This window comes from Tursiops truncatus, chromosome 12 (assembly GCF_011762595.2).
Source record: "Tursiops truncatus isolate mTurTru1 chromosome 12, mTurTru1.mat.Y, whole genome shotgun sequence".
Taxonomy (NCBI): Eukaryota; Metazoa; Chordata; class Mammalia; order Artiodactyla; family Delphinidae; genus Tursiops; species Tursiops truncatus.
The window spans coordinates 64870351-64894566 of NC_047045.1; the positions used below are offsets into that span (position 1 = coordinate 64870351).

The 24216-nt window shown below is 39.5% G+C and overlaps 1 long non-coding RNA gene across 1 annotated transcript; it reads left to right on the forward strand.

The window, feature by feature from the left end:
- Positions 1–24131, forward strand: LOC141276033 (uncharacterized). Its single transcript, XR_012324885.1, has 3 exons — positions 1–6628; positions 13542–13753; positions 18995–24131. It is a non-coding gene; the product is annotated as an uncharacterized lncRNA (long non-coding RNA).
- Positions 24132–24216: the final 85 nt, after the last annotated feature.

The window sequence follows — 24216 nt, forward strand, 5'->3', positions numbered from 1 at the left end:
TATAACTGATTCACTTTGTTATAAAGCAGAAACTAACACACCATTGTAAAGCAATTATACTCCAATAAAGATGTAAAAAACAAAAAAAAACATATACCTATTTTGTGTCCCAGCTATTCCACTTCTCTGTATTTACCCAAGAGAAATGAAAGCATGTCCACAAAAAGACTTGTTTATGAATGTTTCTGACAGTTTTATTTGTAATAGCCCCAAACAGAAACAGCACAAATGTCTATCAGCAGGAGAATGGATGAACAAAATATGGGATATCTGTACTGTAGAATACTACTCAGCAATAAAAGGGAACAAACTATTGATACAAGCAACAGGGATGCGTCACAAAATAATTACACTGAAGAGGAAGAAGCCGGGCTGGGTGTGGGAAGTATATACTACATGATTCCATTTATGTGGAACTTTAGGAAAGGCAAATGAACCTGTATTGGCAGATCAATTTTGCCTGGGGATGGGCGGAGGAATATTAATGGGGGGGGTGTAGAGAAAATGATTACAAAGGGGCATGAGGAAATTTTGGGGGTGACAAATGTGTTCATAATCTTGATTATGAGGATGGTTTCTTATATATATGTCAAAACTTACTGTATACTTCAAATATGTGTAGTTTATTACATTAATTATACCCCTCCATAAAGAAGTCCCACCCCCAATGACTTACGTACCATAAACATTTTATTTACATCAGGAATACACATTCATTGGACAGATTTGCTTCTTTTGTTAGTTTTCATGTGTGATTCCTGCACTTGTAGGGCCATGCTGCCTTTCTTGCAAAATCTCCTTTTGTGATGCATTATCTGAGAAACCCCCCATCTCGTTCTCTTCAAAATGGAATAAGAACTTAAAGACATAGGAGAAACAGTGTAAATTTACCAACTCTCTAGACTTTGGGGATTTCTGTCCCCTAATCTTTTACTGTATTATCTCCTATGTTTAACTCAACAATGTTTTTGTGTGTGTATGATTTGTCCTATCGTTCCAAAGCATCCTACTGAGTTACTGAAATAGTATTTTCTTTATATAATTATATGTCAGTGGTTTATGTACTATTTTTATTAAATTATATTATTGCAGTGCCAAGTGTAACTGGCATAAACAAGGTTGGGAACAAACATGACTAACCTTTGGTAAGCACACAGCTTTGCAGGGGGAAACTGTATGCAGACCCTGCGTACTAGAAGCTACCAGCCGCTAGCATCCACTGTACTGAAGGCATTCATCACAGTGCAGTTTTACAAAATGAATTGGAGTCAGTGCATTTGCTGGATTTGGCTAAGGAAAAGTTGATTGAGGAAGATTCTACTGCTCAAGCATGCTAATGCTGACCTTCCTCAGCTGTAAGTATTAAGAGTCTCTGCCTGGGGATAGGGGTATTATTAAGGTTTAAGTGAAGTAATGTAAATAAAGTGCTTAGTGCAATAAAGTGCTTTAGCACTTATCCTGGCATGTAGTAAGTGCTAAAAATGTGCCTAATTTTGATCATGTGTGTTATTTCAGAAAACATCTTTATAACATTAGGGCAGGAAGGACCTTAGAGATTGACTCAATCCGTTTATTTTACAGATGAGGAAAGTGGCTGAACAACACACACATTGGCAAGCAGGGCTGAAGGTCGCGCAATCGCCAACAAGTTGATAATCTCAGGATGCTTCCCAGGAGGCTTCTTCCTAAGGGGCTTCTGAAAATCTAGAGAGTTCTTTAATACCAGGGGAGGAATTGCACACTTTATGTCAGACTCATAAAAGAGCTTCTTTTGAGAGCAGCCTTACTTGTTCAGAAGGCAGATCATCTTCAATAGCTGTGAACATCTTTTAAAAACATTTGCTGAATTCTACTTTTGAAGTGTCGGTATTCCTTCACACAGCTGAAATCAGTGGGTGTGTGAAGCGAGCTAAAACCAGGCCTCAGTGAGCCGCGAAGGGAGTCAGGAGGTTGTGGGACTAATAAACAGATGAAATCTGATTTAATAAGGTGGGTTAGAAATTTTAGGAAACCCACGTTTGCTTTTTCCCACTTGGGTGTAGCTTCAAACTAAGACCTATGCCTTCTTGGGCTGGAAAATGATCCATTTTTTCCCCTTCATGGTGAAAACAAACCGGCCTACCAGTTGTGCTATAGGGATTGTATTTTTCATCTGAAGTTTGCCCATGGAGGCTGGCATCCACACTCCAGACTTGGTGCAGTGAACATCACTTGCAAATGCTAACACTTGGAATGTGACGGAAACAGATCATGGTCACCCTGTGCTGGCCAGGATGATGCCCTTCGGTACTGGTGTTTGCCTCTACTGGCCCGATGCAGCTTGAGGGATCCAAGTTGCAATGCACCTGCTGACAGGCTGCAGGGTCGTTAACCCCTGACAGGCATCTGAACTCACTCAGCCGACCAGGGCCAGTAACCTGGCTTCGGAGGCAGGAAGCCTGGGTTTAAATTGTGCCTCTCACACACTCAGGCCCATCACTTAACCTTTGGAATCGTGCTTTCTGTTACAACAGGAAAACGTAAATACCAACTTTCTAACATTCTTAGAGTGAGGTTTAATGAATTAATAGCTTCATGAATTTATAAACTCTAATGAGAAATAGACACAAGGGGTTATTAAAGTGAGCAAGTCAGTAATGACTCCATTTGCTTCTACTTTAAAAAAATATGAAATGAGAACACTCCCTAACACCACACACAAAAATAAACTCAAAATGGATTAAAGACCTAAATATAAGGCCAGACACTATAAAACTCTTAGAGGAAAACATAGGCAGGACACTCTATGACATAAATCACAGCAAGATCCTTTTTGACCCACCTCCTAGAGAAATGGAAATAAAAACAAAAACAAATGGGACCTAATGAAACTTAAAAGCTTTTGCACAGCAAAGGAAACCATAAGCAAGATGAAGACAACCCTCAGGATGGGAGAAAATATTTGCAAATGAAGCAACTGACAAAGGATTAATCTCCAAAATTTACAAGCAGCTCATGCAGCTCAATATCAAAAAAACAAACAACCCAATCCAAAAATGGGCAGAAGACCTAAATAGACATTTCTCCAACAAAGATATACAGACTGCCAACAAACACATGAAAGAATGCTCAACATCACTAATCATTAGAGAAATGCAAATCAAAACTACAGTGAGGTATCACCTCACACCAGTCAGAATGGCCATCATCAAAAAATCTACAAACAATAAATGCTGGAGAGGGTGTGGAGAAAAGAGAACCCTCTTGCACTGTTGGCGGGAATGTAAGTTGATACAGCCACTATGGAGGTTCCTTAAAAAACTAAAAATAGAACTACCGTATGACCCAGCAATCCCACTACTGGGCATATACCCTGACAAAATCATCATTCAAAAAGAGTCATGTACCACAGTGTTCGTTGTAGCTCTATTTACAATAACCAGGACATGGAAGCAACCTAAGTGTTCATCGACAGATGACTGGATAAAGAAGACGTGGCGCATATATACAATGGAATATTACTCAGCCATAAAAAGAAATGAAATTGCGTTATTTGTAGTGAGGTGGTTGGACCTAGAGTCTGTCATACAGAGTGACGTAAGTCAGAAAGTGAAAAAAAAAAAACCTATATGCTAACACATATGTATGGAATCCAAAAAAAAAAGATGGTTCTGAAGAACCTAGGGACAGGACAGGAATAAAGACACAGACGTAGAGAATGGACTTGAGGACATGGAGGGGGGAAGGGTAAGCTCGGACAAAGTGAGAGAGTGGCATGGACTTATATATACTACCAAATGTAAAATAGATAGCTAGTGGGAAGCAGCCACATAACAGGGAGATCAGCTCAGTGCTTTGTGACCACCTAGAGGGGTGGGATAGAGAGGGTGGGTGGGAGATGCAAGAGGGAGGAGATATGCGGATATGTGTATTCGTATAGCTGATTCACTTTGTTATAAAGCAGAAACTAACACACCATCGTAAAGCAATTATACTCCAATAAAGATGTTAAAAAAAAATAGCATCTGGGACTTTTCTGCTTGTCCAGTGGTTAAGACTCCATGCTTCCACTTCAGGGGTGCAGGTTTGATCCCTGGTCAGGGAACTAAGATCTTGGATGCCGCATGGCAAAAAAAAAAAAAAAAAAGCATCTATCCCTGCCTTTAACTTTTGGTGTTAAACATCTGTGACTTTCTCACTAAAATAAATCTTTCACATGTCATTCTTGACATGCTAAATGCTAGTCAATTCAGCATTTATTGAGCACATACTATGTGCAGGCGTAGGAGCCAAAAGGAGTCATGATTATTTGTTCAGAAGGCTGATCACCTTCAATAGCTGTGAGCATCTTTTGAAAACTCTGCTGAATTCTACTTTTGAAGTGGTGGTATTCCGTGAGAGGTGACAAGACTCCTCGAGGTATGTACAACTAAAATACTTCTTGCTCAAAATTACTGTGTTCATCTGTGATTACCGTAACACCGAAATGAAATTGTAAATGTAGATCCTTTTTAAAATAATGAAGTTCTAACAAAGCGTTTGACTTACAAGGTTTGCATTTTTCAATTAATAAGAATTTTATTAGATTGAAAACATTCTGAAAGAGAAATTTCACTCCTGGCATGTCTCTCGTTTACATTTTTGTCAGGTTTATTAATGCATATGTAGCATTTTGTGTGCAGGGAAGCAAGAGCTTTTTGAAGAATTGTGTTGGAATCGCAGTCATGTTCCAGATGTCTTTAATCTGGTGTCTGTGTAGGCGGGATATAGGCTCTGGTTCTTATTCTTTTGAAATTGGGATTTTAACTTTAAGCATTTATATGATGCTTAGTGTAAGAAATACTAATGTTTTATTATAGCTTTCGAGGTAAAACCATTGCAAAGGAGGTGGCAGGCATATTGTTTCTGTTGCTAAAAAGTTTATGATTTCTCTTAAAGCTGATGTGCATATTTGGATTTGCACTAGTTGAAAGTTTTAAGAAAATATCTCTAGCAAATCATCTCAGCTATGGAAGAAAGTGTATTCAAAATTGCTAAAATTCAAAAGAGATGATTTTATCTAAGAAGAATGATGTTTAAGATAGTCAAGTTGAAGTTTTTTCTTTTAGAACTTCTATTTTGAGATTGGAACAAGTACTTTGGTACTACTAGTTTTCTTGGTTTACATATAATTTTAATTAACAAGATACTAATTATGAATGTAAAGATTTCCAAATTTATCATTAAACCCCAAAGAAAGAAAATCAGAAATGTCTTGAAGTAAATGGTCTGCTTGTGAAGATGTGCTCATTTTGAAAGTATACACTTCCGGGTCAGATTTCTAATGTGGGCCAAGGAAGTAGGCTTTCAACTCTTCAAAAACAATACTGTCTCTGCAGCTGTCAGGGGGTGCAGGAGCGGGGAGGGCAGAGCCAGATGAAAACAGAGCTTTATACGATTGCAGTGTCAGCATTTAGCAAGGATGCTCTTATTGTTATGAAGTTGCCCAGATGTGGGGTACAGAGATGATGCTAGACTGTTGTGCTCTGGAAACCATGTGATAGGATTCCAGGCAGATACCACTCTGATTATGCCCTGAGGGCCGGCCCTCTGTTTTCAACATCTTGTATTCATACTGCCCAGGACAGAGCCTTACCCATCAACTAAATGAACAGTTGAATGTACTAGCAGCTCTGCATGCCAGAGACACGAAAGAGCTAGTTGTGGGAGAATTCAAAGAGTTTTTCTTTTCACATGTTATACCATAGCATACATGTTATACCTGTGTTATACCATAGCATACAGTATCCTGTGTTCCCTGGTTTTGTGTTTTTGATGCCTGCTCCTTTGGGGATTCCTTTTAGAAAATCAAATATCAAAATATCAAAAGGAAAGAAATACCTAGGTCATAAGAACTGACATTTATCCTGGGGCATTGGTAAAAAGTCACTTCATCTCTCACATATTTAGAAGAAAGGTGATCATGTTTATGATTGTTTAAGTGGTTACGATGAAAAACTCAGAATTAGAGAATGTCAGAAATAGAAGTCACCTTAAAAATCCTCTTTGTCAATCCGCCTCCTATAGAAAGGGAAACAGATACAGGCATCACTTAGAATCGAGGGCTTCAGAGCCGTCCCATCCTGTCCAGTGGCCAAGAGCCACAAGTGGCCATTCTAATTAAATTTTAAAATATTTAAAATAAAGATCCCCTTCCCAAGTTGCACTATTTTAAGTTCTCCATAGCCATGTGTGGCTAGTGGCTATCGTACTGGGCTGGGCCAATTGTAAAACTTTTGCCTCATTGGAGAAAGTTCTGTTGGACCTTGCTGGACTAGACTTTTTCAACACAACTCTTTCCTCTCCACCATGAAAAACCTTAATGTACAGGTTCCTCATGATTGGCCCCTAGCACTGGGTCATATATTTCAATAAAGAATTTAAGATTGGAAACCTTGTGTGAAATGAAACCTTGTGTGAAATGATTCTGTTACTTATGATGCATTTTTGGTTCTCCTAGGAAGGAGGTGTACCCGGGAGCCCCATGGAGTGTGTGTGGTTCAGACATCAACAGTCTTGAATGAGCAATCAAGGGCATGTTCCCCAGACAGAATGGAAACTGGCTGTTGGCCCTTGCCTGCCTCATGTGAAACACCAAGTTGAATTTCAGGTCTGTGTCATGTGAAAGTAACTTCCTAATGCTGGTGTTCTTATTTAGCAAGTCTGCTTAACTAAGCCTCTTCTATGAGTAGCTAAACGTACACGTAATTCAGTTTTCTTTTTAATCTTTAATTAATTAAATTTTGGCCGCGTTGGGTCTTAGTTGCTGCGCACAGGCTTTCTCTAGTTGAGAGCGGGGGCGGTGGGGGGGGCTACTCTTCGTTGCTGTGTGCGGGCTTCTCATTGCAGTGGCTTCTCTTGTTGTGGAGCACAGGCTCTAGGCACCCAGGCTTCAGTAGTTGTGGCACACAGGCTTAGTTGCTTTGTGACATGTGGGATCCTCCCGGACCAGGGCTCCAACCCGTGTCCCTTGCATCGGCAGGTGAATTCTTAACCGCTGCGCCAGTCCCCGTAATTCAGTTTTTAATAATCTATCATTAATGGCTTTTTTTTTGAGTTGATAATATCTTATGAACCTTCATAAGACTTAATCCAAGATGAGTTTTCTTTGTTGAGTGGTTCTGATAGATCACAGTACTAATTGGATTATCCTGAGTAACAGTGAAGTAAGTGGGGGCTGAGTCCTGGTTTTTACTCCTGGTTTATTTATTCAACTAATTAACATCTGGGGACTCCTTTAAAGTCACAGGTCTTGTAGATATACTTGATTACTTAATGTCAGCTGAGGGATGTAAACTAAGGACATTGAGGGAAATAAAATCTTGGAGTATAGTTTTAGCTCAGAAAGCTCTTTACAGCTATTAATCAAATGTCACCTTTACGAAGCCTACCCTGACCCCCCTATTTAAACAGCAATCCTCTGGCATCCCTGATTTCCCTTTTCCTGCGCTATTTTTTAATAGCAGTCTTCACCTTCTGTCTTATTTATTATGCTTATTGTTTATTGTGTGTGTCTCTAATAAAATCTAAGCCCCTTAAGGGCATGTATTTTTCTGGGGTGGGTGTGGGTGTCTGTTTCGCTGGTAAATGCCAAATGTCTAGAATAGTGCTTTGTCACAGAGTAGGTGCTCTGAGTAGTTATTGAATGAATGAATACATAGGTGACCAGGATCACAAAGAGTGATGTTTTCATTTGATCACTCCATTAAGACTATTGCGAAGTTCATCGGTGACCTCCATATATAAAGCTAGTGGACATTTCTCAGCCCTCACTGTACTTAAATTATGAGCATTTAATACAGCGATCACTCCCTTTGTCAGGGCACCATGCCACAGGTTCCAGTTTTTCCTCTTACCTTACTGGCTAGCTTCCTCTCAATTCTTCCCCACCTGGCTCTTTTCATCTCCCCACTCACTTAACCGTGAAGTACCCAGTGGTCACTCTTCGACCCTCTTCTTTGTTCTATCTATACTCGTGGTCTCATCCTGTCTCCTGACTTTAAATGCTAACCATATAGTGAGGATACCTACATTACATATCTAGCCTAGACTTCTTCCCTTAACTCTAGGCTGCATTAGTTCAAAAACAAATGAACCCCACATTTCAGTGGCTTTTACACTGACACACATTATTTCTTGCTCGTGGGTTTGTAGTTCAGCTGCATCTCAGCTCCAGGCTATAGGTTGGATTCAGATTTTTCCCTTGTTCCATAGCTGGATCTTCTCTGTCTTCTCATTCTAGGTACCAGTCTGAAGGCACCACCTCTGTCTGGTCTGGTCTATTCTCTTGTAGCAGAGAGCAGGAATGAAAGGGTAGGTGGGGATTTTTGATGGCCAAGACCAAAGTCAATAAAATAGGGAAGTATACTCCATCAGCTGAAAGGGAGAGAATGATGCCGAACAATACAATCTAGCCGAATTGTCTATTAGACATTTCAGGCTTCACATGTCCCACACCGAGTTTCTGATCTTTCCCTCCGAAACTGCTCCTCCCACATCCCTCTCCATTTTAGTTACTGGCAACTCCAGTTGCTTAGACCAAGATCCTTCGGATCATGCTGGACTCTTCTTCTGCATATTCTATATCCAATATTTTAGAAAGTACTGTCGACTCAGCCATTGAAATATGTTTGGAATCCAAACACTTCACACAGCCCAGTGCTGCTGCTTGGTCATTGTCAATGTCACTGTCAAGAGACAAAGTCATTGTTTCTTGCTCAGCTCGTTGCAGTAGCCCTCCAGTCCCTCTTACTGCTTCTGCCTTGCCCTCTCAGTGAATTTTCAGCATAACAGTCCCACCTGAAACTGTGTAATGCTTCCGCCTTTCTCTTAGAGTAAAAGTCAAAATTCTTAGACTGGCCAACAAGAAACTACATGGTCTGGCCCCAGTTACTTCTCTAGTGCATATGTTACCACTCCTTCCCTTGTTTACTTTGTTTCAGTGATGTTTCCTTGCTATTTCTCTAACTTACCAATGTGTTTCCACTTGCATTAGTTTTCCATCACTGATATAACAAATGACCACAAACTTAGCATCTTCAAACAACATAAATTTATTAGCTTACGGTTCTGTAGGTCTGAAGCCTGACACAGGTTTCGCTGGGCTAAAATCAAGGTGTTGCCTGGGCTGCATTCTTTTCTGGGGGCTCCAGAGGAGGATCTGTTTCCTTGCCCTTCCAGCTTCTAGAGGCTGTCCACATTCCTTGGTTCAAGGCCCCCTCCCTCCATTTTCAAAGTCCACAATGGTGAGTTGAGTCCTCCTAATATTGCATCACTCCAACATCATTTTCTACCTCCCTCTTCCACTTTTAAGGACCTTTGTGAGTACATTGGGCCCATCCAATAATTCAGAATAATTTCCCTATTTTAAGGTCAGCTGGTTAGCAACACTGCTTCCGTCTGCATTACTCAGCACCCAGTTCTACAAGGGTTAAGTCATAACCAGCTGCAGTTGCTAACTGACAAGGCACCCTGAGAAGAAGTTAAGATGATGACAGGGTGAGGCCCTCTGTGCTTTGGACAAGAAGGCCCCTTAGGCAGTTAGATGCATATCTCAGGAAGAATTTGAATGAACCCAGATTCTTGCATCTTCCCATACATAGAAAAGCACTAAAATCATTAACTTGAGATATTGGTTCTTTGTGATTTGCAGTAGTAGCCTTTTACCAAGATGTATGCTTGACTGAAAGTATTCCCTTGCCAAAAATCATATATAAACTGGCTTCTCTCTCGCCTCTTCAGAGCAGTTCCCTCAGAGCTACTGAAAGGCTGTCTCCTGAGCTATACTCCTCAGCAAGACCCAGAATAAAACTTAAACTTACAACTCTTATGTTGTGTGTTTTTCTTTAAGTTGACAACTGGAATGATCACGAGGAGACATCTGTCAAAAATAAATGTAAAATGTGTGCAGGGGTCCCAAAAGCCAGCTACATGTTATGATGGGGGTGACATACTTATTGGGAACATTTGACTCAACATGGATTAGGATGTGATGCAGAAATGTGGAATCTAGAACTACACTCTCCACAAGGTATCCATTTAACAAACCGGGCTGTGCAAAATAAAATTAGTTAAATAAAATAGAACACAAATTTTAGTTCTTTGGTTTCAGTAACCACATTTCAAGCACCTACTAGCCCAGGGAGGCTGGTAGTTACTGAGTGAGACGGTGCAGCTGTAGAACATTTCTGTCATTGCAGAAAGTTGTGTTGGATGGTGCTAGTCTAGAGTGCAGGCAGTGGTCACGTCTTTATACCATGCACTGGTCCTACCACATCAAAGATATGGTTATGCTGGATCTGAGTAACACATTTCAGAGGGACATAGACCAAATAGAGCATTTGAGATTAGAGGGCCTGGAAAATGAGGGAAATGAAAATCATGCCCTACGAGGTACGTTGAAGGACCTGGGTAATTAGCTAGGAGAAGGGACAGTACCTCCTCTACGCTGAACGTCAAGGCTAACACGAGGAAGAGGAAGGAGTTGCCCTCATGGCCCAAGGGGTAAACCAAAGACTAAATTAGTGGACGTTAGAGGAAGCAGGAATCGTTATGCTATGCAAACTCAATAATTTAGAGGAGTTCTGGAGTCAGACAGCCTGTGTTCAAATCCTGCACTGAATCTTCCTTTTTGGATGAATTTGGGCAGGTTATGTAACCTCTCTGAGCTCCATTTCTCTCATCTGTAGAATAGGACCATATTAGTATCTTCCTCACTGCTTTATTGAGGAGAATAAAAAATATTATATATACAAAATTGAATATCTAACAAGTTAACTAGTATTATTATGTCATATTCTGGCTGATATAAGGAAGTTCATCTAAACACTGAATGAGCTGCTCTGGGGTTATAAGTTCCCATCGCTGGAGATGTTTAATGTGATGACAATTTTTGGGCAGGGAGTATGGAGGGCACTGAAGCTCTGAGTAAGAGGCTGAGTTGGAGTATTAAGTTTCCTTCCTGTATAAGCATGTACGGTTATTTTGTTTTGTTTTGTTTCATTTTCTGTCTGTTTTCACCAAGGCTGTCCCCAAGTCTTGAGCATTTTTGACTCGGTCAGGTGACAGTTCATACTTTCTTGCTGACCTTGAGGGATGGAGCAGGAGGGAGAGGAAGGGAGGGAAGGAGGATGAATGAAGGCTGAGCCTCAGCCTCTGGGTCCTGCCCAGTACCCACCAGTCGGCACTCCTCAAAAAGAGACTAGAGAAGCATAAGGCCAGTCCTCAGACCAGTGCAGGTATTCTGGAAAGAACGAGGGCCAGAGCAGCCTTAGGGTTCTGTGGCAGGTTCTGAGAGAAGTCCAGAGTGGTGTATGCCTGTCCTCCCAGCAGCTCACCTAATGGCTAACTGTGGATTTGTAGTAGCTGATAGTTGCTGTAAGTGCCCTGTCTAAACTGAATTGTAGGAATAAGGCATATAAGAAATTTTATCAGGTCAGCAGTCAAAATGATCGGATGGAAACATTTTCAAAACTACTTTGCACAGAACCTTGCAAAAAGAAGGGGGTTGGGATGGATGGAAAACATGATGAATGAATCTTTATGGGTAAAAATAGGAGCTAACATAAATATTTAATACCTAATAATCAAGTTATTGCTCACCTGGACTGTATTCAAAAGTAAAATCATAGTATAATACCAGACACTTTAGCAGGGCCTCAGACACAATTCTCACACTAGTAGCTTAAGAAGTTTTAGTTTGTGAATGTTCATTTCTCCCTTAAGTCTATGTATCTTGCATCCAACAGGGCACTCCTTTGCCCATTTCCTATCATTTGCATTTACCTGGTCTCCTCCCAGTGGAGGAGGCTCACCTGTACAGCTTATTAGAATATGCCAGGATGATGGCTGTGCCTCGTGGCTAAAACACCAGGATCTCTCTGTAGGGAAGGGGCCCCCCGGGGTGTTCAGGTTCTGCTGCCCAGCTGCAAAAGTGTGACCGCATCACTGTGTGTTGGGGTCTTGACTTAATAGGGTGTTTACTTACTAACTAGCCTAATGTCTGTCTGTATTTTAAGATTTCCTGATGTCATTAGGCACTAAAAACGTTTAAAAATGTATTTTACTAATCATTGTCAGAAATGTCCTATTAGCACATGTAGAGGAGTTTGTGAATACAGGGAAAGGATTTAGCACTTTGAGAGTTTTCCTGGCAAGATTTTCTGAAAGGCAGGCCAAGAGGATGCTTAGGGCATCTGCAAAACAGCTATTTTGAGAACAAAATTCCAAATATTTTATTTGTTAATTGGTAACTCAAAAAACAAACCAAAACAAAACAAAAAAGAAGTCATCATGACTTTTTTTTTTTTCATCATGACTTCTTAATCTAAGTTTAGTGACAGGGGGTTATTTAGAACACAGGGAAAGATGGGAAACCTGGATTCTCCCCAGTTCCATACTTTGAGATCTACTCTGTGGAGTGAATTGTGGCTGGGTTCCTCGAGTGGGTTTGCCAGTTGTGGAGTACAGATACAGCTTTATCATCTTTCTGTTGTTGGTCTAGTGTAGATCATTCATCCTTCTGTACCTAGTGCCTCACCCAGCATCTGGTTCAGGGTGAGTCCTTAATAACTGTGGTCTATGTCAAACTCTGCCCTGGCTGGCTTGCCCACGGCTCACTTAAGTGGAATACAGCCTGGATCCCAACTGTAGTTTAGTTTCGTTTGTTCAGAGCAAAATAAACTTTCTTGAGACTTTTTCAGCCTAACCATGGTAAACAATCACTAACTCTGGCAGAAGACGAGGCCACCTTAACCTCTGTATAAAGGTGGTTCAGGCCCGTGGCTGGGTGACGGGCCGACCCGGCTAGCCGCGACGCCGGCTACATCTGCAGTGCTCAGTAGGTGGCGCTCGTGCTCTCTTTGTGCCGGAGCCGGCGGCAGCCAGCGCGAAGGCCGTGGGTTTGTTTGGTCCAGGTGGTCAACTCAAAGCAGCTCCTTGGGCAAGCAGCTGCACAAACCCATGATCGGCGCGGTGGCAGCCGCTTCTGACTGTCCCTGCTCGCAGGCTGGTTCAGAGTAAAGGCCTTTGGAATCTGTGAGGCTGGAGACAAGAAGCGAAGCCACTGTCTAAAATAAGCAGATTAGGAGTCTGCTCTCTGGTTCGCTGTAGGAGAGTCCGGGAGCAGCTTGGAGGCTGAGACCAGGCTGCAGGGAGGCTCTTCCCTCCTGTAACTCTGTTCTGGAAAATCTCATCAATGTGGCCAACTCTCTAAAGTCCTGTCTTGGAACCAAATTAGTGAAAATCAAGAGCATCTTGAACCAGTGACAGAATTATATTTTTTATACCTATGTCCTGGCTTCTGGTCAGTCTTAATTTCTAACATTCTGTCTTATTGCCAATATAAGAGCATTAGCCCTCCTCAGACAGTGCCTCCCTCTATTTGGGGTATAGAAAATGTGGTCACCATAATTACCCCCCATTTTCTGACAGCTGAGTCTCAAGCAATGTTATGGACTGAATGTTTGTGTTCCCTCCAAGTTCCTTTGTTGAAATCCTAATCCCCAATGTGATGATATTTACAGGTGGTGCCCTTGAGAGGTGATTAGGTCGTAAGGGTGGAGCCCTCATGAATGGTATTAATGCCCTTGGAAAAGAGGCTCCAGAGAGCTTTCTCACCCCTTCCACCAGGTGAGGACACAGTGAGAAGATGGCCATCTATCAACCAGGAAGCAGGCTCTCACCAGACACTGAATCTGGTGGCACCTTGATCTTGGGCTTCCCAGCCTCCAGAACTGTGAGAAATAAATTTATATTGTGTATAAGCCACTCAATCTAAGGTATTTTGCTATAGTTTCCTGAATGAACTAAGACAACTGTATTCTATGTCAAACTCTGCAGTTGCTGCCTTGCCCCCTCTTCTTATCTAATTCAAACTTAAACTCTTATACAAGACGATGGGAAACCATCAGCCGTTGGGATCTGGTTTTTGCTAGTCTCAGTTTATGGGATGAATACCTGCCATGTTAGGAAATCCTTGTCTACCTTGAAGAGAGAGGCAGTAACTGTCTTTTTAAAATTTGAATGGATACAAAGCAACTTCTCAGAGAGATGAATCCACTTGTGGATCATCTCCTTTGTGTCTGACAAATGCCTGGCAAATACGCTGCCACCACTTCTCTCTAGGGTAGGCATTATTCATTTATCGTGGCACACTTTCCTGCTGGACCAGTTGTGGCTTCAGGTGCTTTGGCACGTGGGAAAAAACTTATTTGTTTGGTTTCAACTGTGGTTGATCTTTAATATTTTCATTATATTAGATAATAATAAAGGTCAAAATATTAGCTGAAACAAAAAAACAGATCCCTTAGAGTTGGTTCTTTAAAGAAACAGAAACTCTAAGGAAAGCCATAGGGCATCATTTAATTTTAGAGCTCAAAGGAAGTATGATGAATTTCCAGAATCTCAAGATGATAAAGTTGATGCTCAAAAGACAAGCTGGGTGAGAATTCTGCTTCCGGTGAGGGTGGAATCACTTGTTGCAGGGTAACCTTGCCTCGAAGAACAACTAGCAAAGATGGAGAAAATGCATAGAATACCTGTGTGAAGGCACTGGAGTGCTACTCAGACAGCAAAAATTTGAAGGGACAAGGCCCTTAAGAAAAAGAAAAAAAAAACAAATGAAGTGACATTTGGACTGGTTTTCTCCCTCAAGGCACTTGCAAATATCCAAGCTGTGGCTTAGAGGCTGAGAAGCTAAGCTATGCTTCCAATAGTTTTATGGGGCACGAAGAGCAAAACTTGGTGTTTAGGGACAGCCAGTGATCTAGGGTCTTGGCACCACTCAGGTTTTAGGTTGGGACCCTCAAATTACTATACCATAGGAAATAGAAGACTCTTTAAAAAAAGTCAGAAGCCCAACTTCAAATCACTTCAATTTATGATTGGGTAAGATAATCTGTTCCAAGTTAACTGCCTGTTGGAAGCAAAAATAAACTCCCTTCAGGAAGATAATACAACCTAGAGCTTTAAATTATCTCAAAAATTTTTAATAGAAAATGCCCTGCATTCAGACAAAAATTATCTAGTGTACCTCAAGGGAAAATTACTGAAAACTGAGTGGGGAAACACTCAAGAGATTTGAATATTGCAATTATCAGGCATGGAGGTTAAAATAATTGTGATTAGTATGTTCAAGAATTGAAATGATGAGATAGAAATTGCACTGGAAACTGTAAGAAATCAGATGGAATATCTATACTTGAAAATTAATATCTAAAATTAAGATTTCAATGGATTCGTTTCACAATGGCTTAGATATAGTTGAAGAGAGAGAACATAAACTGAAAGATGAATCAGGGGAAGGCAGACAAGGATTAGATGGAGTTAAACTGGACTAAGGCCCTGCTTTGGCCAGAAAGTGGTAAATTTAATAGTATTTTATTAGACTTTAATAGTCAGAGATGAATGCTGAAATCTCTATGGTAACCACTAAATACATAATGCAACATTGTATAATTAAAAATAGCCAGGTAAAGAGGGAGAAATGCGATAATAAAAATAAGAAAAATTCATAGTCTAAAGGAAGACACAAGAAGAAAGGGAAAAAAGAAACATAAAGCAGAAAGAACACATTTAAAACAAATAGCAAGATGGTGAGTTTGATTTTATATATATCACTTATTGTATGTAAATAAATAAAAATTCTAATTAAAAGAAAAAATATCAGAATGAATAAAACAAATAAACAAACAAAAAACCAAATCAAAACAAAACCCAGCTCTATGTTGTACACAAGTGCATGTTGCAAAGTATAAGAATCCAGGAAAGTTGAAAGTAAAAGGATGGAAAATGACATAGCATGTAAATATTAACCAAAAGAAGCTCATTTACCTGTACATATATATCAGATAAAGTAGACTTTAAGGCAACAAGTGTTAATAAAAATAAAAAGGGACATTTCATAATAAGAAAATGGTCATTCCAACATAAGAATATCACAATTGTAAATTTATATACACCTGGTGATGTATAAGGTAATGCTTGGTAGAACAAAACGGAGAAATATGAAAATCTGCAATTATAGTAGGAGATTTTAACATACCTCTCTCAGTAACTGATAGAACCAGTGACCAAAAATCAATTGATCAGTCAACCAGGATAAAGAAGATTTGAACAACATGATTAACAAAATTGACCAAACTGGGACTTCCCTGGTGGCACAGTGGTTAAGAATCTGCCTGCCAATGCAGGGGACACAGGTTCGAGCCCTGGTCTGGGAAGATCCCATATGCCATGGAGCAACTAAGCCTGTGTGCCACAACTACTGAGCCTGTGCTCTACAGCCCGCAAGCCACAACTACTGAGCCTGCGTGCCACAACTACTGAAGCCCGCGCGCCTAGAGCCCGTGCTCCCCAACAAGAGAAGCCACCTCAATGAGAAGCCTGCGCACTGCAACGAAGAGTAGCCCCCGCTCGCCACAACTAGAGAAAGCCTGTGTGCAGCAATGAAGATCCAATGTAGCCAAAAATAAATAAATTAATTGATTAATTTAAAAAAGATTGACCAAACTGTTGTATACCGAATATATAGAACATTGCACTCAACAACTACACACAGAACATTTATCAAAAATTGACCTATGCTGAGCTATAAAGAATTTCAACAAATTTCAAATGAATTAAATCCTACAGAATATGGTTTATGACCATAACAGTATTAAACTATTAATTAACAGCTTAAGAAAAGATAAATAGAAAATTTTCTGTTTAGAAATGAATCAATATACCTTTAAACATATGTCAAAGAAAAACTAGTGAAAATTAGAAAACATGTTGAATGATAATCCATATAATAGATCAAAACTTGTGGAATACAGTTAAGGATATTCTTAAGTAGTCTTTAACTCATATGTTCATACGTTAGAAAAGAAGAAAGGAAGAAAGTAATCTAAACATCTATCTCAAGAAGTTAGAAAAAGAACAGCAAATGAAACATCAAGAAATTAACACAAATTAATGAAACAAAACAAAATGTGCAATTAAAAAAGATAAAATAGATGAAACAAAAAGCCAGTAGTTGGTTCTGTGAACAATATAATTGATAACCCTCTTATAAGACTTATAAAAGACATAGGGAGAAGGCATAAATTACCCGTATCACAAGTGAAAAATGCTACAGATATTACAAAATTTTTAAAAATTTAAGAGGATATCATGAATAATTTGTGGCAATAAATTTGAATATTTAGGTGCAATGGATTAATTTCTTGAAAATATGGCATTCAGTAACTGATAGAAACAATGGGAAAATTTATTAAAGAAAATTAAATCCATAATTTAAATCCTTTTCACAAAAAACTCCAGACCCAGATAACTTAACCCAAGAATTATAATATTTAAAGGTAGAAGAACACTTAACATACACAAACTCTCCTTAAGAATAGAGAAATAAGGAACACTCCCCAGCTCATAATGACAATGACATTATAAGAAGAGAAAGTTAAAGCAATCTCTCTCATGAACATAGATGCAAACATCCTAAACAAAACATTAGCAAACCGAATCTACTAATGTAAAAAGGATATTACTTCATGACGGAGTTCAATTTATTCCAAAAATGTAAATTTAGCCTAACATTTGAAAATCAATTACTGTAATCTATCACATTAACAGAAGAAAGCAAGAAAAATCATGATTGTCTGAACAGATACAGAAAAAACATTTTATAAAATTCACATCTATTTATGATAAATATTCATAGCAAACTTGAAATAGAAGGGATCATACTTAATCTTATAGAAAATGTCTACAGAAGTCATAACAGCAAACATCCTATTTAATAGTGAAATATGTGTTCCCTTGAGATCAGAAATTAAAGAAAGAAGACTGCTATCACCAGACACATTCAAATTCTATCAGAGGTCCTTACCAGTACAATAACTTAAGAAAAATGAATAAAAGGTGTAATGAATGGAAAGTGAGAAATAAATGACATTATTTGTAGATAACACTGTGTGCTCAGAAAATCCAAAAGCATCTAAAAATGGCCTATTAGAATTAGCTAGTGAATTTGATAACCTTGCTAGCTGCAAGGTCAATATGTAAAAAAAATTATATTTCTATGTAAAATCAATAAACAATTAGAAAGTAAAACTTGGCTATGTCGTTTTCAATATCATCAGAAAACACAAAACACCTAGAATTAAACCTAATGAAAAATGAGCAAAAACACCCCCAAAATGTTAAATTGTTACTGGAAAATATTTAAAGAAAACTGAAATAAATGGAAATACTTACTACATTCATGGACGGGAAAACTCAATATTGTAAAAATATAAATTCTGCCCAAATTGATTTATAGATTAAATCCAATCCCTATGAAAAATCCCTGTGTGTGTATGTGTATATACATGTGTGTGTAAATTGATACGCTGATTCTAAATTACACATGGAAATAAAAGGCTAAGAATAGCCAATACTACCTTGAAGAACAACAAAGTAGGAAGACATAGATTATCAGCTATAAATACTTATTATAAAGCTACGGTAATTAAAACAATGTGGTGTTCATGCAAGCATGAACAAATCAATCAGTGGAACAGAAGTCTAGAAAAAGACCCACCCACATATGGACTTTCAATTTATGACTAAGATAGCACTAAAGCAATGGAGAAAAATGTTTTGCTTAAATAAGTGGTGCTTGATGAATGGCCTATCTATGTAGAAAAAATTGATCTGCCCCCATGTCAATATTTATTCAAAAATTCATTCTGGGTAGACTGGTAATTCTGGTAAACACCAGAGCTTCTGTAAGATAATGTGAGAGAATATCCTCATTATTTTGGGGTTGACAAAGGTTTCTTAAAGAGGACACACATGTATTTGTCAAAAGGTAAAATATTGATAAATTGAACAACATTAAAATTGAGAAATTCTGTTTATCAAAATATATCACTAAAAGAGTAAAAATTCACAGAGCCACAGAATAGAAGAATTGATTTGCAATTACAGTTATTAATAAAGCATTTCTTTCCAGAAATATGAGAATGTTACAAACGAACAAGAAAAAGACAGATGACCCAACGGGAAAAAAGTCATGCATGTCCAAAAAGAAGATATCCATCCACTTGGCCAGTAACTATAAGAAAAGATGTTCAACCTCATTAGTCATCCAGGAAAGGCAAATTAAAATGACAATAAGATACTGTTACACACACCCAAATGGCTAAAATTAAACTGCCTGATGATACCAAGAGGAGGACATAGAGCAACAGCAGCTCTCATACACTGGTTGTTGAAATAATTGGTACGATCTCTTTGGAAAACGATTTGGTAGTATCTCCTACAGCTGAAGAGGCACATACCATGTAACCCAACAATTCCTCTCCTAAGTATATAGTTAGGAAATGTCACAGCAAAGTTATTTGTAGCAGCCAATAATTGGAAACAATTTAAATGTCAGCCGGCATTAAAATGGATAAATAAATTGTGGAATAGTCATATAATAGATTACTGTATGACAGTGAAAATGAATGAACTACTCCTACAATCATGGATGTGTAACATGGATGAATCTCACATGTATAGTTTCGATCACAGAAGAAGACACAGAAGAATACTTTATAAAGTAAAAAACCCCAACAACAACAACAGCATACATACACATATATACACACAGAAGTAAAACAAACCCCTGTTGCTGTACATCAGGAAGGTCGCTCCCTCTGGAGGTGTGGAGGTGAGGGAACTTCTAGGACGCTCGGCTATGTTTTATTTCTTGACCTGGGTGGTAGTTTACACGAAAGAATTCTCGTTGTACTAATTCAGTATTTTTGCAATAAACAGATTTTAAAGATATGTTGAGAAATTAAAGAGAAAAATGAGATTTTAAAAACATTTTGATGTAAGTTCAATGATTATCATTGTAAACTCTTCTTTTTGGTATGCCGCGCTTCAATTATTTCAGCTTTCTCCTCATCCTTCTTTCCCAGGGCTCTCTGAGTGCAGATGGGCAGCAACCTGACTCACACCCTCTTAAACAAAAAGGGAAATGCTTGATCTGTAAAGGCCAACTGGATTCAGGGGCTCAAATATGGTTATCAGGATTATGTCTGTTCTCTCATCTTGCAACTCCACTCCCTTCCCCTTTTTTTTTTTTTTTTTTTGCAGTACGCGGGCCTCTCACTGTTGTGGCCTCTCCCGTTGCGGAGCACAGGCTCCGGATGCCCAGGCTCAGCGGCCATGGCTCACGGGCCCAGCCGCTCCGCGGCATGTGGGATCTTCCCGGACCTGGGCACGAACCTGCGTCCCCTGCATCGGCAGGCGGACTCTCAACCACTGCGCCACCAGGGAAGCCCCTCACTCCCTTCCTCTTGACACTATTCTGCACGAAGACTATCTTCACGTGGTAGACAGAATTCCAGCAGAAAGAACCAAGAGGTAGATTTCACTGGGCTCTTCTGGGTAAACTTAGGCACACTGAATTCAAGGGGCTTCAGTACCCACAAACCCCAAGATAACATAAGAGTAGAAACAGTGTGGTTGCCATGAAGCAAATGCAACTTCATGACATGTCAAGTAGCCTCCCGCCCCTCTTTACAGCAGATTAAACCCCCTCCTCTGTGGAAATCCTGGAGCTGCTGCTGTCTGTGAACTAAATACCAAATGGAGTGTGATGCTGCTTCAGGCTGCCCCGGAGGCTAGGATAGGTGAGGGGGCTAAGGGTCTGTGATTGACGGCCCCACCTAGACTCTATGTATCCAGGACACAGTGCTTCCTCCAAAGAAAGGATGCGGGCCGGCAAGAGCCATGTGTCCACTCTTTGCTAAATAATTTTTACTTTTGCACATTAGAAAATGTGTAATACACACTGCCAAAATGCCCAAATGGACAAGAAAAAGACAGACACCCAATACTGTACCCACAGGTTATGACTATTGGTTTGCGTCATCCTTGCTAATATTTGATATTATCAATATTGAAATTTTTGTCAGTCTAATGAGCAAAAGTGATAGCATCTCATTGTTTTACTTTTTATTGGCCTGATGTGTTTCGGTCATTTGCATTTCTTCTTCTATGAACTGCCCATCCTATTCCATGCCAGTGGTGTACAAATGGGGGATGGGGCACACAGCAAGAGTGATCATCTCTGCCAGGGAGGACAATTTTACCACTGATGCTATTCAGGATTGCTGTGCATGATGATGATAAAAAGAAGACTGGCTTGCAGCTGGTCTTATTACCATTTTAAAATTCTCTATAGAAAATGCCCCCTCTCCCTCATCGCTTGTGCCTGGGTGGGGTGCTCCTACTGTCTCTCCCACGTTCTTCTGAGTTGTTTGTCTTATTGCTTTGTATGATTTCTGTTTGTATTTTTTTTCTTTTTTTTTTTTCTGTTTGTATTTTGGACATTAATGCTTTGTTGTATTTATTGTGACTATCTTCTCCTATTCTGTTCTTGTCTTTTACTTTTATTTATGGTTAGGTGTTTTGTTCCCTTTAACTTTTGAAGATCATCAGTTAACTTGTATGGTAGGCAATTAATTTGTTTTAAAAACTCTCACTCTCCTTCCTTTGGGCATTGCTTTAAATTACTCCCAGACTGAATTGGAGGACTTCTGGATCCGTTTTCTAATGACTGACAAGGGAGCAGCCAGATGGTCTAGCTATGACAGCACAGCTCGTCAATACTAGATATTTTTGGGAGATGAATTGTATCAGAGCAAAAAATCTCTCTGCGCAAAGGATGAGTCATGGGCATGACTGACTGGCTGCTAGCATCTGCAATCAACTCTGGTTTGCTACCCTCTGACTCACTGATTAAAGCATAAATAGATGGGGCACGATCTTGGCTTTTAGTTCAGAGAAACTTTCTTGATATCCAGGGGGTTGGTAGAGGAGATTATAACTCTGCCTCCAAGGATGCCGCCTTTGTTAGGAACGGTGACCACGTGAGAACTTTCTTTTGCATGTAGAAAGACCAGAATAAAGTTAGCCTTTCTGCTGCCACTGCTTATGTTCCTTGCTCAAGCTATGGCTGGTCTTTGTGAATTTCCCCGGACATACCCATAGCCTTGCCTGAGGATGGGACTTGTGAGTCAGTGGTGGCCGTCACCTTGGGCTGGTGGTGTATGCATGTATTTCATGAATAGCTGCCACTACCACTTACAGCCTCACCCACCTGCATGTTTGTTCAGAGGCAGATTGTCAGCCAAAAAAGAATGAGCCCTGTGACACTGCAAGCAAAAAAAGGATTAGCTGTGCAAACAGAAGTCTGCAACAAGACATGATCCTCTGAAAAACAAGCCAGCCACATGCCTAAAGCCTCATCTATAGTATTTCAGCTTTTCCGTTCCCAGTCTCATCGCGCACACACCATTAACTTGCACACGCCAGAAACTCTCACACAGCCACACACTTATGTAGGCTCACGTCAACTTAATATGCAGAAATATAGTCACATACAATTATAAACATTCACACAGAACTACATTCATACCACACACCTGCACAAAACTACACACATACACTGATACATGTTGCACATACATCCTCATACATGCCCTCACATACAGGTACGCACTCACACACATTATACATTCACACACAAATAACCACACACACATTTCATATAACCTTCCTTCTCTACCAGGAACACACACTTTCTCACCTGGAGATCTGGGTAGCATTTGTAATAAAAATGCTCCCAGAAGTTTCCTTCCTGCTGTTTGGCTGCTGAAATTTGTGGGACAAGTAGTGGGGGGGACACTCAGGCCTGAGTCAGATGACCAAGTGCTCTGACTGGGAGCTCTGACTGGTGCTCTGACCAGGGGCGACCACAGAACCTCATACATAGAAAGACTTCAATATTTATTGAGAAAAATCAAAGAATTTGTGATTTACCCCATAACCTTTTCTTTGTCTAAATTTTAAAATTAAAAACAACTTTTTATTAGAGTAATTTCTTGTCTCTTTCCCCTTGCCTAACTTCTAACAGACATGCCCAAGGTGATATGCAGATCTCTTATACTAAAACCCTCTCTGGAGAGTAGAAAACCCACATAACTTCCTAAGTCTTTTGAGAATGTAATCGGAGCTGTCAGAACCTTAGAGCTCATCTAATCCAAGGCTGTCATTTTATAGATGAGTGAACTGAGGCCCAGAGATATTAAGTGATTTCTCCAAAGTCACCCTGCTGGTTGGTAGCAGAACAGGGACAAGAGACTCAACAGCCTGATTCCTGGACCAGTGCTATCCTACACTTTTCACTTTGGACTTGACTGATTTTATTCCAGGGAATAACTTCCTGATAAGACTCTTAAGGAAACAAGTCTTAACATATAATATACACTATATTACAGTAGTCTATGAGGAGTTATACTGGTTTGGGTAGAGCATTAGCTGTATTCTAATAAATCTTGCTTATACTATCACACTGCCAGTCCTCCAATCTGACATATGTTTAACCTTGTGACTTTAGATGTGATGAAAGCATCCCTGTTGTACTATTTCTATAAATTTCAACTCTGACTTTCTTAGTATATGGGATCCCTGAATATTCCATGGTTGGTTGCATCTGCCTGGTAGTTATTAGAACAATCTCAGGTCACAACAGTTTTTAGCCTTGCCCTACTTAATAGATATGCTATAGCTAGTGATGGTGACCATCATTTCATTAGAGCAACAAAGCCACTAACTGTCTCATTAACTTTAAAGAGATTAGATTTGTTTTAGATCATTGACCTTTATTTAGCCAATGTAATGTTTTATGGTATTATCATATGTTTCCTGTTGCTTCGTAAACTGGAGTTGGACTTTTTTTTGTTTTGTTATTTAAGGCATTTGTATTTCTCTAGAGTTGGTTTCTGATATTTATATAATTTTTTGAGCTGTGTTAAGTTTAGACGTCTTACTCTAGCCCATGTCCAGTAGATTTACTTGGAAATTTGTGTATGTGCGGTGGGACGTTTAAGTGCATTGCATGGCATAACTTTTTCAAACAACATATAAGTGTGCTGTGTATCTGTATTTGCACAGCCATGCTTATTCTAAAAATAGTATAATATGCTTCCATGTAAGCATATAAAATTTGAATAACAGTGTGAACGCACAAAGCTGGCAGCTGTTAACAGCTATTACTCTCACTTGAACTACTGCACCTTCCCCCAAAGACAAACTAACACAACGTTAAATAAAAAAGATAGGTAATTTAAAATACACTATGATAAGATTTCCCTGGTGGCGCAGTGGTTAAGAGTC